The following is a 14,441-nucleotide window of genomic DNA, read 5'->3' as shown; positions in this document are numbered from 1 at the left end:
GTTGACGTAGGATAGTTTCCAAATCTCGATGGTACCAATTTCAACATGGGAAATTCTAATTCTTGAAATTGAGAAAATATAAAGTTGGTCATTGTGTTTTGGTGGCACCGAGGTGAAAGTTGGTGTTACCGAGAGATTAGGGTTCAGCAAACGATCTGCCACTTGGAAAATCGGTACGGCCGAGTGGGAAAACTTGGTGGCAATGATTTTGCTGGTTTGGCTTGGGACAGAGATATTTGTGGTTGAATGACTCAATCTTTTTGTTAGCTATCTCTAAGCACTTGAGAAACCAATTCATCATAATACCTCACCCCCTTTTAATATTATTGGCTTTCATATGCACTCAAAAGTGATTTATCACAAATGCAAAATGTAGGGTCCTCTTACTTGAAGCATGAGCCAATGCTATTCCTTTCCTTGCATCAGGGGGTTTCTCCCCACAATCATTTAGCCAATGCATATTTGAATTTTTTTTGAAATATACTTGGATAAGATCATTAGTTCAATGATATATATGTTGTTATTAATTATGAAAACCACCTTAGGGAGCAATTGTGCTTTCAATCTCATCCTTTTTGGTAATTCATGACAACATATAGTTCAAAGCTTTGACAAAAGATATAGTCAATGATTAGCACCGTCGCTTTGGGAAGTATGTGAAAAGCAAGAGCTCCCCCTAAATTAGTGCATTATTTTAATTTGCATTTGAATGCAACTATACAATCGATTAGGATCATTGGGCACTCTTCCATTCCACATACATCTTGGTGGTGCGCATAAATGATATGAATGAATAGTAATGCATATAACACCAAACAAATAAGTGAATGATCATCATGGGGATATCTCAAAGGTACAACGTAGTTGCATTAATAATCAAAGTGTATGATCAAACATGGAAGTTTAAAGTCGTCAAAAATACCAAAAGGTTTGTAAAACCAAACAAGAGCAAATAAAATGCAAATCTCTCTCTCAGCCCTAATTAATCTATACAGTTCTCCCCCTTCGGCAACAAGTTACCAAAAAGTTCAAAGATCTAGAACTAAGCATCGCTCTGGACTCGATCTCCTCCGGCATCAGTCCATGGAGTGGACAAAAGAGCGTCGACGAAGGCTTATACGGATGTCCCTAGAGCTATAGGTATATGCACTTGAGGTGTAGGAGCTGAAGCTAAGGCTTAAGGTGCTGAAGCTTGAGCTAACGAAGTTGGTCTTTCTTCCATCACTCACATAGCTACAAACCTATACTGGTCCTGAATTGAGTAGTCCTTGGAAGAGGTAGCTCTTCATTATTGCTGCTGGAGCGGGGAATCTGCACTAAATGAACTTCATGGTGGAGCTACTGAACAGGGGTAGTCAACTCCATGACTTTGACATCCAGGTCATGGAATTTTGTTTCCACATTCCTCTGAAGGCTCTTCTGGTTTAACAAGATCGTCGAAATACTCTTCTCCATGCCTTGTATGGTGCTGACAAGAAAATCCATCTGCTCATCTGTAGTTCTGAGTTGTGGCGTCGAGCATCTCTAGCTGCCTCTCATGCCTCTACTACCTCACGTGCTAAAGCTGAACTGGGATGGCTGGGATCCATCACAACTACATTGTCTTTGAAGCTCGTTGAAGTGGCGGGTGTGGACGACCAAGTTGATATGCATGCTTGATAACCTTGACATTGATGAGCATCGGAATGTATGGTGCATACCCACAAGATCTCTTTTGATCTGCAGCAGTCCTCCTGACAGTCTCAACTATCAAGTCCATCACTCTAATCCGGCTATGGGTGTCTAAGTGGTGCAATATGTTAATGGAATAACCTCTCATCATCTTATTATCTCCTCACTTGGGCATTAGGGTATATCTCGTAATGGTGTTTGATGTTGGTATTCCTGCTTGCAGAAAACAGAGACAACCAAATTTGTGTGTCTGACGATACTGATGGGTATTGAATTGTAATTGTTTTCCATTGTGTTATGATTCATCTTGTGTTCTGAGTACACATCCAAATCTCCCTCTTGTGGCACAGGGGCACCAATGATAGTGGCCCAGTTATCTATGGCTGACTCATACATGTGACCTTCCGTCATCCACCCTATCCTTCCATCTGGATAGAAATGAGCAGTTGAATAAAATTGCATGACCATCTCATGAATCCAAGCTATGATCTTTGGGCCAACAAAATATTCAATATCAAGAAGCTTGAAATTCTCTCTCGCATGAGGATAGTAGTACTCATTGTCCTTGATGTAGTCCCAATCAACATATCACATGTCACTGACTGCATGAATCTTGTCTAGAAACACTGTCTCATAAAATATTGTTGCTCCTTAGTGTGAAAACAAGGATCAACTACAGTTCTTCTCCTGGTAGCATATGGATCAACAGTCCTCCACTGCCTCAATCATTTGTCCTTCTCTTCTTCATGTCTTCCACAATAGGATGGGCATCGTTGTGCAATGGCAAGTGAGCTCTCAACTTTCTTAGCAGAGATGCATCTTCTTCCTCAACGGCTTATGTCGATGCAGAGCCTTTGTTCTTCTCTGCCGCAGGTATGTCCTTAGTAGTCCCCTTGGGAGCTATTGGCTTCTTTGGTGCTGAAGGTTTGGGTGGAGTCTTTTAGGGCATAACATCAGACATGATCTTCTTCTTCTTAACACGAGGGTTTTGCGCTGGAATTTCTTCCTCCTCTTCATCAGAAGCTTTTGCTGGATCTTCATACATAGAGGTTGGCCTTCCAATAATATGCACTACTCTCTTCCTTGCTCTTTTCTGACCTCGTTTCTTAGCTTGACTAGAAGAAGGGGCTTCAAGGGTGAGAATCAATCATCTCTGAGTAGCCTCTGGAACATTCACTAAATCAGGGATAAAATTAGCATTCTCCTCATCAGAATTGAGCTTCTTCCTTGACCTAGTTGCTGCCTTTGGAATATCATGTGAACTAGGTGTACCTGGGTCAGAAGCTGTCCTCTGAGGGCTTGTGCCTGAATCCATCTCGGCAATGGGTTCTGCGAAATCATTCTGCCTGTCTTGTGAGCTTGACATACTTACAATCACCAACCAAACAAGATTACCGTGTGAAAATAATTAGAAGAGCTGGAGTGGATGAGCATCACAAATATTCAGAAGTTTTTGCAAGTTAAAGCTCGGAAAAATTTATGTCTAACACTCTGCAAAAAGGTATTTCGGTTCCACCGAGACGAAAATTTGTTGCCACCGAGACTGACATTCTCTTTAACATAAACTTGGCAACCTTTTCGGTTTCACCCAAAAGGAAACTCTATTTCACCGAGACTATTCTCATTAGACCACAACCAAAATCAGTAGGAACGATTTTTATGCCTCGATGACACCAAGATTTGGTTTTGTGGACAGTTAGCCCTAAATCTTCCTTCGTTCGCTAATCAACCCGAACTAACTTCTGGATAGAAAGATCACAAAAATGGACTCAAGATATGCAAACCTATTTGCACAACATTCAGAATTTGGAGAGCAAAGAGGAGTCGGATCCATACCCTAGTGCGGAGAAGGATCTGCTACAACGACGACGACAACATTGATTCCTGTCGACGGCGAGGACTCCAGTAGCGAGGGCGCACAGGTGAAACGAGGCGATGTCCTGAGGACTAGGGCACGACATCGAGGAGGTATGGGAGGCAAAGATTGAAGTAGTAATTTCAAACGTCAGGTCCACGGATTATATAATCCTGGCTGTCGGTGCCAGCGAGTTGGGTTTTTCGGTGCCACCGAGTTCCATCACTGTAAGTTTACAGTGAACTCGTTAAGGCCGAAATGATTCTATCGGTGGTACCAGAATGGAAAACCTGATCAACCCTAGGCTTCGGTGGGACCATGTTTTTGAGGTTGGTCACACCGAGATGCGTTTGGGAGGTTTTTTAAGTCAGCCCTTGTCGAGACGGATCTCCGACAGGTCCTCACACAGAGTGTCCCTAAATTGCTTTCTCCCATTTTTGTGATGTAGCATGAATAGAATCTGAAACGAGAAAGCATAGATAGCTAGAGATAGGTTCTTAGGCATTCTTGTATATCCAATTGGAGAAATAAAATTGAAAGCCAAGTAACAACAATTGGATATCCTCGAATGTGTAAAACATGCATACCAACATGCTCACCCAATAGGATCTCAAATAAAACATGGTGAACATGCACAAACACTCCAGTATCTACCACGCACATTGATGATGCGAAGACATCTATATATGAGTATATTGACTTAGGAGAAAAACAAGAATACTTGATAATAGGTCATACTCATCGTTTAAGCACAAGTGGGGTTTCCACTTTTACATAAAGCTTTCAATGTGTCCACATCTTTAAGAGATGCTTATACTCATGTCTTAGAGTAAATCTCCCCTTTGATGTGACAATCCCACTAAGTGGGATAAACTAACCTTGGGGTTTGTCGTAGAAGACTTCATGTAGGTACAGTAGTGGTGGATGCCCATTGTTGATGAAGATCATCTTGAGTTGGGGCAGTCCTTGTTGTTTCTTACTCTTCTCACCTACACGGATTAGTCCCAAAGCACAAGGAACATATGCAAGTATATCTATGGGCATGGAATGAAATTCATGTGATATGAGGTCCAAAGATACATTAATTACCTCGTCCCTTGCTTACCTTTGAGGGAATGTGTGAGTCCTTGAACTAATGCATACGGTTGGAGTTGATTGCATATAGTTCTTTCCAATATGACTAAGAGTGTATTTCATTGGCGGAGTCACCCCTCAAGAACTTCTCTAGTTCTCCTTCTTGGGGACCCACATCAGCTTGATGGGATCCTTGGAGTAGCGGTAGCACTAGATAAAGTAGAGCTAGCAGTGTCCTTGGGAATCCACTTGACCTTGGCTTAGGGTTATTCCCAAATGAGTGAATCTCCTCTTGAAGCTTACCTTGCCCTTGTGGTATTGTGGTAGAAGGTCATCTTGAGAGCTTGTTTGTAACGACCAAGATGCGGTCCTTTCCGATCTCGGGATCGAGGCCCCGAATTGGAAAGGAGGGCATCTAAGCGTCTCGCAAACAGGTAACACAACACATACATAATACTCCCTCCGTCCCAAAATAACTGTCTCAACTTTACACTAGGTCTAATACAAAATTGTACTAAACTTAAGACACTTATTTTTGGATGGAGGGAGTAATAAAGACAGACAATCAGGGGTTCAATTGCCTTCTCATAAATATCTCAGAGTACATCACACATACAACCAAGGTAGTTCCGCTACGGACTACAAAACATAGAAAGTCTATGCTACCCTGCCTGTAGGCCCACGATCACGACCACGCCTCAATCTTCTGGATAGTAAACGTACAGACGGTCTGTCTCCTCATCATACTTCCACGCCAGCTGCGTGCCGTCGTGATCATCTGTCTCCAGGGTACCTGAACCTGTTGGTATTGTGGAGGAATCCGTGAGCCACGGGGACTCAGCAATCTAAGACCTTGTTGCCAGAACTAGTCAAGTTATTAGGTAGGATAAGGTGAAGTGTTTAAGGTTGCAGCATCCTAAGCTTGATTTGGTGGCTATCTTACGTAGCATTTATGAAGGTGGTCTACACTAGCGGTCGTGAATACTTGATCACTAAGTGATCCTGAGCACCTACCTACGTCATTCATAACCCCACCGTGTTCCCGATCGAAGAGAGATCTTCGAGGGGACAGTCACGGTTACGCACACAGTTGGGCAATTTTATTAGATTATGTTGAAGTTGTCTAATACCGGATGTTAACAAAATATTCCAAGTTGCCACATAACCTCGGGCACGGCTTTCCGAAAGATTAAACCCTGCAGGGGTGCTCCAACTAGTCCATCACAAACGTACACGGGCCGCAATGTAATCCTCTATCATGAATCTCGTGATCTCGTCAGATTCCTTAGAGGAAAACCTCAACTCTGGGAGAACCAAAGCTTCACCGGGATTCCTATACGCAAGATATATCGCTAAGGTAAGAGAAGGCTAGCAGGACCTCCCGACGTGTCGACGACCCTCATAAGAGCCGCGTATCTCAGTCTCAGGACACGCCGGATGAGTCACACTACATGTATACCAAACCCGAGGTTGCCCTGTGGTGGCCCCATAGTCTGCCCAGTTTGGACCAACACTCATGAGGAGCACTGGCCCGGATTGTTGATTAAAGATCCTCGGGGTGATCATTCCCTATGCAGATTATTAAGTGATTAGCAAATTAACACCAATGTTGGGTCCTTCCGGACAAGTCTTATCACTACGCTATTTATCGAGGGGGTCCCCATGACAACCCCGAACGTGTTAGGAGCGATCAATATGGAATCAAACACCGGTAGCCGGTAACTGAGGCGGCAATAACGGAACAAAGCACCCGGCAAAAGGCCAGGCCTTCCGTCATTTACCAAGTTTATAGGTGCATTAATTAAATAACAGAATCTAAGATAATGATATCAAGCTCATGTTGTCACATGAGAAAAAGCACCTGCATGTAGCAACACTAACATTAGTAGCTGAGCAAAGCCTACTTAGCCATTCAAGTTTGCTAGGAAGGGATTAGTGTTTGGGTTCATGGCATATCAAGAGGTAAATATTTGAGTGGTGGCAGCGAGCAATATGACATGGAAATGCAAACTAGCATAACAAGTCTAGAGATGGAATCAAGGTCATATCATCTTGCCTCTGATATCCTCAGCTTGGAATGGTTCTTGATCGTCCTGCACGTACTCTCCTGACTCCACTTATTCGTTCTCCGATCCCGGTGCTACCCAACATAAGAATAACATCCAATGAACAACAACACCTCAAGATGCAACAATCACATTATGCATGAGATAAAAAATGAGCATGCAACACTATTTCTATCACTAGCACAAGCAAAAGAAGCTAATACAAGTTCCTGCACAGAACTGTACTCTAAGCTATTTTGACATGCATGAGAATGACATGATCATATGCGTCTCGTGAAAACGATGCAAAACCATGTAAAGAACATTACAATCGGAGCTACGGATCAACGGGAATCGACGAAACAATATATGAAGCCCTACGTGTCAAAATCATCACCACACACTCAAATGGCACAAATCTGGTATTCACAGGTTGCCAAGACATAAAACAAACCATCATGGATGGGGTGGAGCAAAGAAGAACACCACAACATCAACTAAGCACTCACAATCATCAAAAAGACAAAACTACACAATCTGCCAAAAACTGCATCATAGCACTTTGTGAGCTACATGCAAAGCACCTACAGCCACCCAACTATGACAAATAATATATGTGGCTGTAGCTAGCCAAGAATACTACCAGCACAAGGAAGAATCACACAAAAAGGAATTAAACACAGGAAGATACAAGGCTGCAAACTTTCCCAAAACCATCAGATCACAGGGACTTTGTGAAAATTCCTGCACCTAACTTTCTGTCTTTGCTCTCAAGCTTTTTGACAGCAGCCAAAACAATATCTACAGGGCTCCAAATGACATGAACTTTTACAGTGAGCTAGAAAAACATATCAGGTCCAACTTTGTAGTTGAAAGCTAGGGCTAGATCAGAACACAATGACCAGCACAACCTCATCTACAGGAGAAGAAAATATAACCAGATTCTCAGACTTGGTGAAAATCTCAGATTTTCACTAAGCTGGAATTTCATCCACAAGCCTACTTTGGATGGGCACAACTTGCACACATGGATCCCAAATCATGAATTGAAACCAACATGGGGTAGAGGGGGTCACCCTCTACTACCACAAGCAAGAAACAAATACAAGAGCACCTCATAATCCATGGAACCAAGCTCTAAACTTAGAAGAAAATGTAAATATGACTTTTCCAGAAAATGTTCCAATGGCAAAAATGATTTCACCAATGGACTCCTGGGATCTTTCTACCCCAAAACCATATATAAAACATATGCACTTGCTTGGAGCAAGTGAGCTCAAACTAGGAGGGAAAAACTATATAGAATCCAACATAGTGAATAGTGCAACATTTCATGCAACTTTCACTAGAACAACTATCACCTAGCTATGCTCATGTGCACAAAGACAATATAGACATGAGGGTTTGGACCCCATGTCTTGTGTCCTGCACAACAACACCACAAATACTACTACCACATATATCTTACACACAACTCATGCCCTCTTTCATATGCACATGAGGAGGAGCACAAGTGTTGCAAAGTGGGGCTGTTTTCACCACATGCATATCATCAACTCACATGCATGTCATCTAGTAGAAACCCACACCACCTACACATGCTAGCAACACAAAAGAATGCTAACACATGCATATGGCACTTACACACACATGCACATACCTACTGCCATCTAACTAGACACACAAGCAAAAGAACACAAACCACCTACACTTACATCAACTACAAGGGATGCACCACACACACCCACCCACATATAGCTAGCATCATGTGTATGCACACACACACACATACCTCTCACAAGAACACACACACACACACATGCACACTCCACTATGCTTGCAAGCACAATATTATACAAGCAAATGCACCTACATGCACTCCCTCTAGAGCACACACATACATGGGCAGAGAAATGTTTAAACCAATATAGCACAAGAAGTAAAACAACTAGCTACTCACCAAAGCTAGTGAAAAAAAATACTCAACAGCAAAAAAAAAGAAAACAAAAAAGGGGGGGTCTCTGGGTTCGAACCCAGGATCCCCTCGTACTGCCTACTGCACCCAAACCACTCTGCTACTGACCAAGCTTGACAATTCAGGGAATTTTAACAGGATAAAACATCCCCCTGCGCTACTGCTACTGTGCCAAAACAAAGGAGAATTAAAAAGGGGAGGTGGCAACCCTGGGACTCGAACCCACGCCCACCTGCAACTACACACAGACACACAACATCTGTCGCTACGCTACGCTCGAATACTTGGTGTAACCAAGGGAGTTAGCAAGGTAACCCATCGAGGCGGGTGTGCCCTGCTACTCACAGAGTCGCCGACGGCAGCAAGCCACCGGAGCGAGCCTACATGCTCCACTGCTGCTCTGCGCTGCGACGAAAGGAACTACTACTACTGCTGCTACACACGGAAGATCTTTGCTGCTTTTTCAACGCCGAGACACACCACATCATCTACACACACAAACTGCTGTTGCTGCTGCTCGGCAGAGAGCTCGGCGACAGTGAGGTCGTCGGCTCCTCGTCGAGCTTCTGCTGCTGCTGCGCCATGCTACCGGAAGAGAGCCCCTGCACCACAACGTTGCCACTCGAAAGGGAGAGCTCCCCTGCAACTGCTAGGTCACTACACACCACACGTGACCGAGTAAGAAGCACACACACACTTGCTACCCTCTATCCACTGTTAGAGAAACGCGGCGCAGCACCACGTGAACCTAAGGCAGAGCCGAGGAGGAAGAAGGAAGGGGAGGTGATCCCCACCTTGGAGGAGGAAGTAGAGGTTCGGATCGGAGGAGGAGGGCGTCGGAGATGAGGCAGATCGACGACGACGAAGCCCTGAACCGCAGACCGAAGAAGAGGAGGCAGACCATCGGGTTCGCGCCGTTGACGAGGTCGAGCTCGTCGGTGTGGTCGCTTCCCAACCCTCCCGATGATGGGAATGGAGCGCGGGGTCGAGGCCCGAGCTCCTGGACATGGCGACGGCACCGGACGCCGACGGGAACGGAGGTAGGCGGCGGCGATGACCTCTCTCTCTGCTAGTCCTACAGAAGCTTACCAGGGAAAGAAGAAGAAGAGAGATGGAGATGGGGAGATGTGGCGGCGGCGGATGGGGAGCGAGGGTAACCCTAGGACGAGGGGGGGGCACGGACGCCACGTTATATGGGGGTGGTCCTCGACGTTTGTGCAACGTCGGCATCTCTCTCTCTCTCTCCCGGCTACTAACGGAAAGAAGCAGAGGGGTGCGGACGGCGTTAGGCAGGAGAAGAAGGGACGCGCGCGTGGGCTCCTGTGCGTGAGAGGGAGAGAAGTGGGCCGGCCACATGAGAGCAAGCCCACAGGGTGGCGACAGATAAGAGAAAATCAATATCCCTGGCTTTCCTATTTACAGAATAGAACAGGGAAGGAAAGAAATGCACAAGGATATCTACAAGAGCTAAAAAACACTAGCACATCCCTGGACATGAAAAATCAAGACCTAATTTAAAAAAAATAGAAACAAGAGTTTAGGAGCAAGTAAATGTTTTACAAAACAGAATTAACTTGGTCTGTTTTGTAATTATATGCACCCTTAAAACATATTTTAAAAATAGCAAACACACCACTCCATATCCAACACAAAACCTGCTAAACCATGGGCATTTTTAAAACAGGAAAGGAAGGAGTGAATCTTGACTTAAAGAAGAAATAGAGAGGGAGGGAGGATGGTTTGAAACCTAAGCAACTTACTATCACATGCACTCATAGTAGCCCCTCAACACACACACAAGAACACATGCAACACTAGGTAGCTAACCACAAGATCACCACACCAAATGAAATGCTAAGATCATATAGCAACAACACAAGTCAAGGGCATGCAATGATATGCTATGCATGCATGCATGGGAAGGAAGTAGTAGGGAACACACATGAAATCATGGTACCAAATATAACATCATAATCGTGACAAGGTGGACCCACTTCCAATAGGTTCCAAATAGGGAAGGTTTATACTTGGGGCACTACAAACTGTCCCACACTACAAGGAAGATCTCGCCCTCGAGATCTAAGACTGAAAGAAATCGGGAAATTCGGAACGGAGGTGATCCTCGCGTTCCCAAGTCGCCTCTTTATCGGAATGGTGAGACCACTGCACTTTGAGAAATTTGACAGTCTTGTTACGGGTCTTGCGCTCAGTTGCCTCGAGAACCGCAACTGGATGCTCACGATAAGAAAGGTCAGGCTGAAGGTCGATGTCTTGAAGATGAACAGTGCGCTCGGGGGTCTTGAAACACCTCTGAAGCTGAGAAACATGGAACACATCATGGACATTTGCAAAGGTTGACGGAAGCTCGAGCTGGTACGCAAGGTCTCCTCTCTTGCCAACCACTCTGAACGGACCAACGAAACGAGGTGCAAGCTTGCCTTTGATGCCAAAACGCCGCATACCCTTCATAGGAAACACCTTGAGATAGACAAAGTCATCAAGCTCATAGGACATGTCACGGTGCTTGCTATCGTAATAGCTCTTCTGACGGGACTGAGCTGCTATGAGGTTGTCGCGAATGATCCGACACATCTTCTCGGCTTCTTTTATCATATCATTGCCAAGGATCTGACGCTCGCCGGTCTTGGACCAGTTGAGCGGAGTACGACACTTTCTACCATAGAGAATCTCAAACGGAGCCTTGCTAGAACTAGCTTGATAACTGTTGTTATACGAGAACTCCGCAAAAGGCAGACAATCTTCCCACTTCATGCCAAAAGAGATAACACGGGCTCTCAACATATCCTCAAGAATTTGATTCACTCTCTCCACTTGACCACTAGTCTGAGGATGGAACGCTGTGCTGAAGCGGATCTTCGTGCCCATAGCAGACTGAAAGGAGTCCCAGAACTTGGAAGTGAAGATACTTCCGCGACCTGAAGAGATCATCATAGGCACGTCGTGCAAAGAGACAATCGTGGAGGTGTACAACTCTGCTAGCTGAGCTGCTGAAATGGACTCCTTGACTGGAAGAAAATGAGCCACTTTACTCAACTTGTCGATTACGACGAAGATAGCATCATTACCCTTCTTGGACTTCGGAAACCCGGTGACGAAATCCATCTCAATGTGATCAAACTTCCACTCGAGAATCAACAAAGGCTGCAAAAGGCCTGCTGGGCGTTGATGTTCTGCTTTCACCCTTCGACATACATCACACTCGTTTACGAACTAAGCAATCTCACGTTTCATACGAGTCCACCAGAATGTCTGCTTCAAGTCATGGTACATTTTGGAGCTTTCAGGATGAATAGAGAGCAGAGAGTTATGAGCTTCTTCCATGATCACCTTCCTGAGATCACCTTTCAGGACGACAAGGCGGTCCTCGAAAAACAACGTGTCCCTGGCATCAACAGTGAGGCACTTATACTTGGGGAGACTCTTTCCCACGCCAATCTTGACCTTCTTCACCATAGCGTCAAGAAGTTGAGCTGCTCTGACCTGATCTTTCAAGGTAGGAGGGATTTGAAGGTTCGCAAGAAATCCCTGAGGTACTAGCTCAAGGTTGAGCTTCCTGAAAGACTCACAAAGACCCGGCTGGAGAGGTTGCAGAATCAGACTGTTGAAATATGCCTTCCTGCTCAAAGCATCTGCCACAACATTTGCCTTGCCTGGCGTGTACTCAGCACTTGGATTAAAATCCTGGAGCATTTCCACCCAACGTGTTTTCCGAAGATTCAGGTTAGGCTGAGTGAAAATGTACTTGAGACTCTTGTGATCGGTGAAGACTTCAACCTTACATTCCAACAGGATATATCTCCAAGTCATCAAGGCGTGTACCACAGCTGCTAGCTCAAGATCATGCACATGATAGTTCTTCTCCGCTGGCTTCAACTGCCTGGAGGTATAAGCAACCACCTTCTTATCTTGCATCAGGATTGCACCAAGACCCTGGAGAGAAGTGTCGCAAAAGACCTGGTATGGCTTGGAATCATCTGGAGGGGCCAAGACCGGAGTGGAGATAAGCTTCTCTTTGAGTGTATCGAAAGCCAGTTGACACTCTGGAGACCAAGCATACAGAACACCCTTCTGAAGAAGACTAGAGAGCGGCTTGGCGATCTTGGAGAAGTTCTCAACAAACCTTTTGCAATATCCAGCAAGCCCGAGAAAGCTTCAAAGCTGCTTCACATTATGCGGAGGCTCCCATTCAACAATGGCTTGAACCTTGGACGGATCAACTTTAATGCCCTCGGCAGAGATAATGTGCCCAAGATAAACCACTTCTTTCAGCCAGAACTGCACTTGGAAAACTTAGCATATAACTTGTACTCTCTCAGTTTATCAAGAACCAATCTGAGATGTTCTTCATGTTCTTCCTCAGTCTCAGAAAAGACCAGAATGTCGTCGAGATAGAGCAAGACAAATTCATTCTTGTATGGGGAGAAAATATAGTTCATCAATCGACAGAATGTCGGAGGAGCATTTGCCAGACCAAAAGACATGACCGTATACTCATACGAGCCAAAACTAGTCCTGAAGGCTATCTTCGGAATGTCTTCCTCGCGAATGCGAATTTGATGATAGCCCATTCTGATATCAAGCTTGGAGAACACTTTAGCACCTTTCAACTGTTCGAACAACTCAGTTATGTTCTGAAGTGGATATTTGTTCCTGATTGTCTTCTTGTTCAATGGACGGTAATCGACACACAGTCGGTCCGTGCCATCCTTCTTCTTGACAAACAGAACACCATAGCCCCACGGAGACAAGCTCGGTCTGATCAAACCCAAACGTTCCTGCTCATCGAGTTGTCTCTTAACTTCCTTCAATTCTTTCGGCCCAGCTTGTATGGCCATTTGCACACTGGCTCTGTGCGTGGCTCAAGCTCAATGACAAACTCAACTTCACGGTGCGGAGGCATGCCTGGCAGCTCTTCAAGAAACACATCTTGATATTCGTAGACTACTGGGACTTGCTCAATAGGATTGATCTCACCGTTTTCATTCAAGGAGAACAGACGGATTGTCTCATCGCGCGCGGCGAATATAATCACGTCTTCCGAAGAGTGGGTAAGCTTCACTTCTTTGGCTTCACAATCAATTGACGCCTTGTTCATGGCCAGCCAGTCCATACCAAGAATCAAGTCGATGTCGGAATTGCCCAAGACATACAGAGAGGCCAGAAAAGAATAACTTCCTATCTTGACACAAGCATCCGGAACAACCCAACGAGAAATCATAAGCATACCCGGAGAAACAATGTCCAAAGACCTAGCCAACTCTTGAAGATGGAAATCATGCTTTGCCGCAAAAGAATATGACAAGAAAGAATGCGATGCACCAGAATCGAGTAGCACTTTAGCAGGAATATCATTGACGAGGAGGTTACCCATGATCACATCTGACGGGTTCTCTGCTTCAGCTGCGTTCACCATGTTGGCTCGAGCTGATCTGGGGTTGAATTTGACAATAGAATTGCTTGGAGGTTTGCTTGGAGGAGGAGGCGGCAGTTGGAGCTGTGAAGTACATTTGTTGGCATAGTGACCCTTCTGCCCACATTTGTGACAAGTGACATCTGCTGGCTGCCGGAACTGAATCTGAGGAGGCCCTTGCTTCTGATGTTGGTATCTCTGTTGGAAGCCAGGGTTGGTTGGGTGGGAAGAACCACGACCACCTGAGTGCTTCAGCTGCTGTGAGTGCCGAGGAGGAGGAGGAAAAACCCAAAACCTCTGTTGCTCCTGAACCATCTGAGTCAAGGAAGAGCTGGAATCTCTGAAGCGCTTCTTGGAATTTTCCAACCTGAGCAAGGCTGCCTCTGCTCT

The sequence above is a fragment of the Hordeum vulgare genome, chromosome 4H, assembly GCF_904849725.1.
Source record: "Hordeum vulgare subsp. vulgare chromosome 4H, MorexV3_pseudomolecules_assembly, whole genome shotgun sequence".
Lineage (NCBI taxonomy): Eukaryota > Viridiplantae > Streptophyta > Magnoliopsida > Poales > Poaceae > Hordeum > Hordeum vulgare.
Note: the sequence above shows the minus strand (reverse complement) of the source record.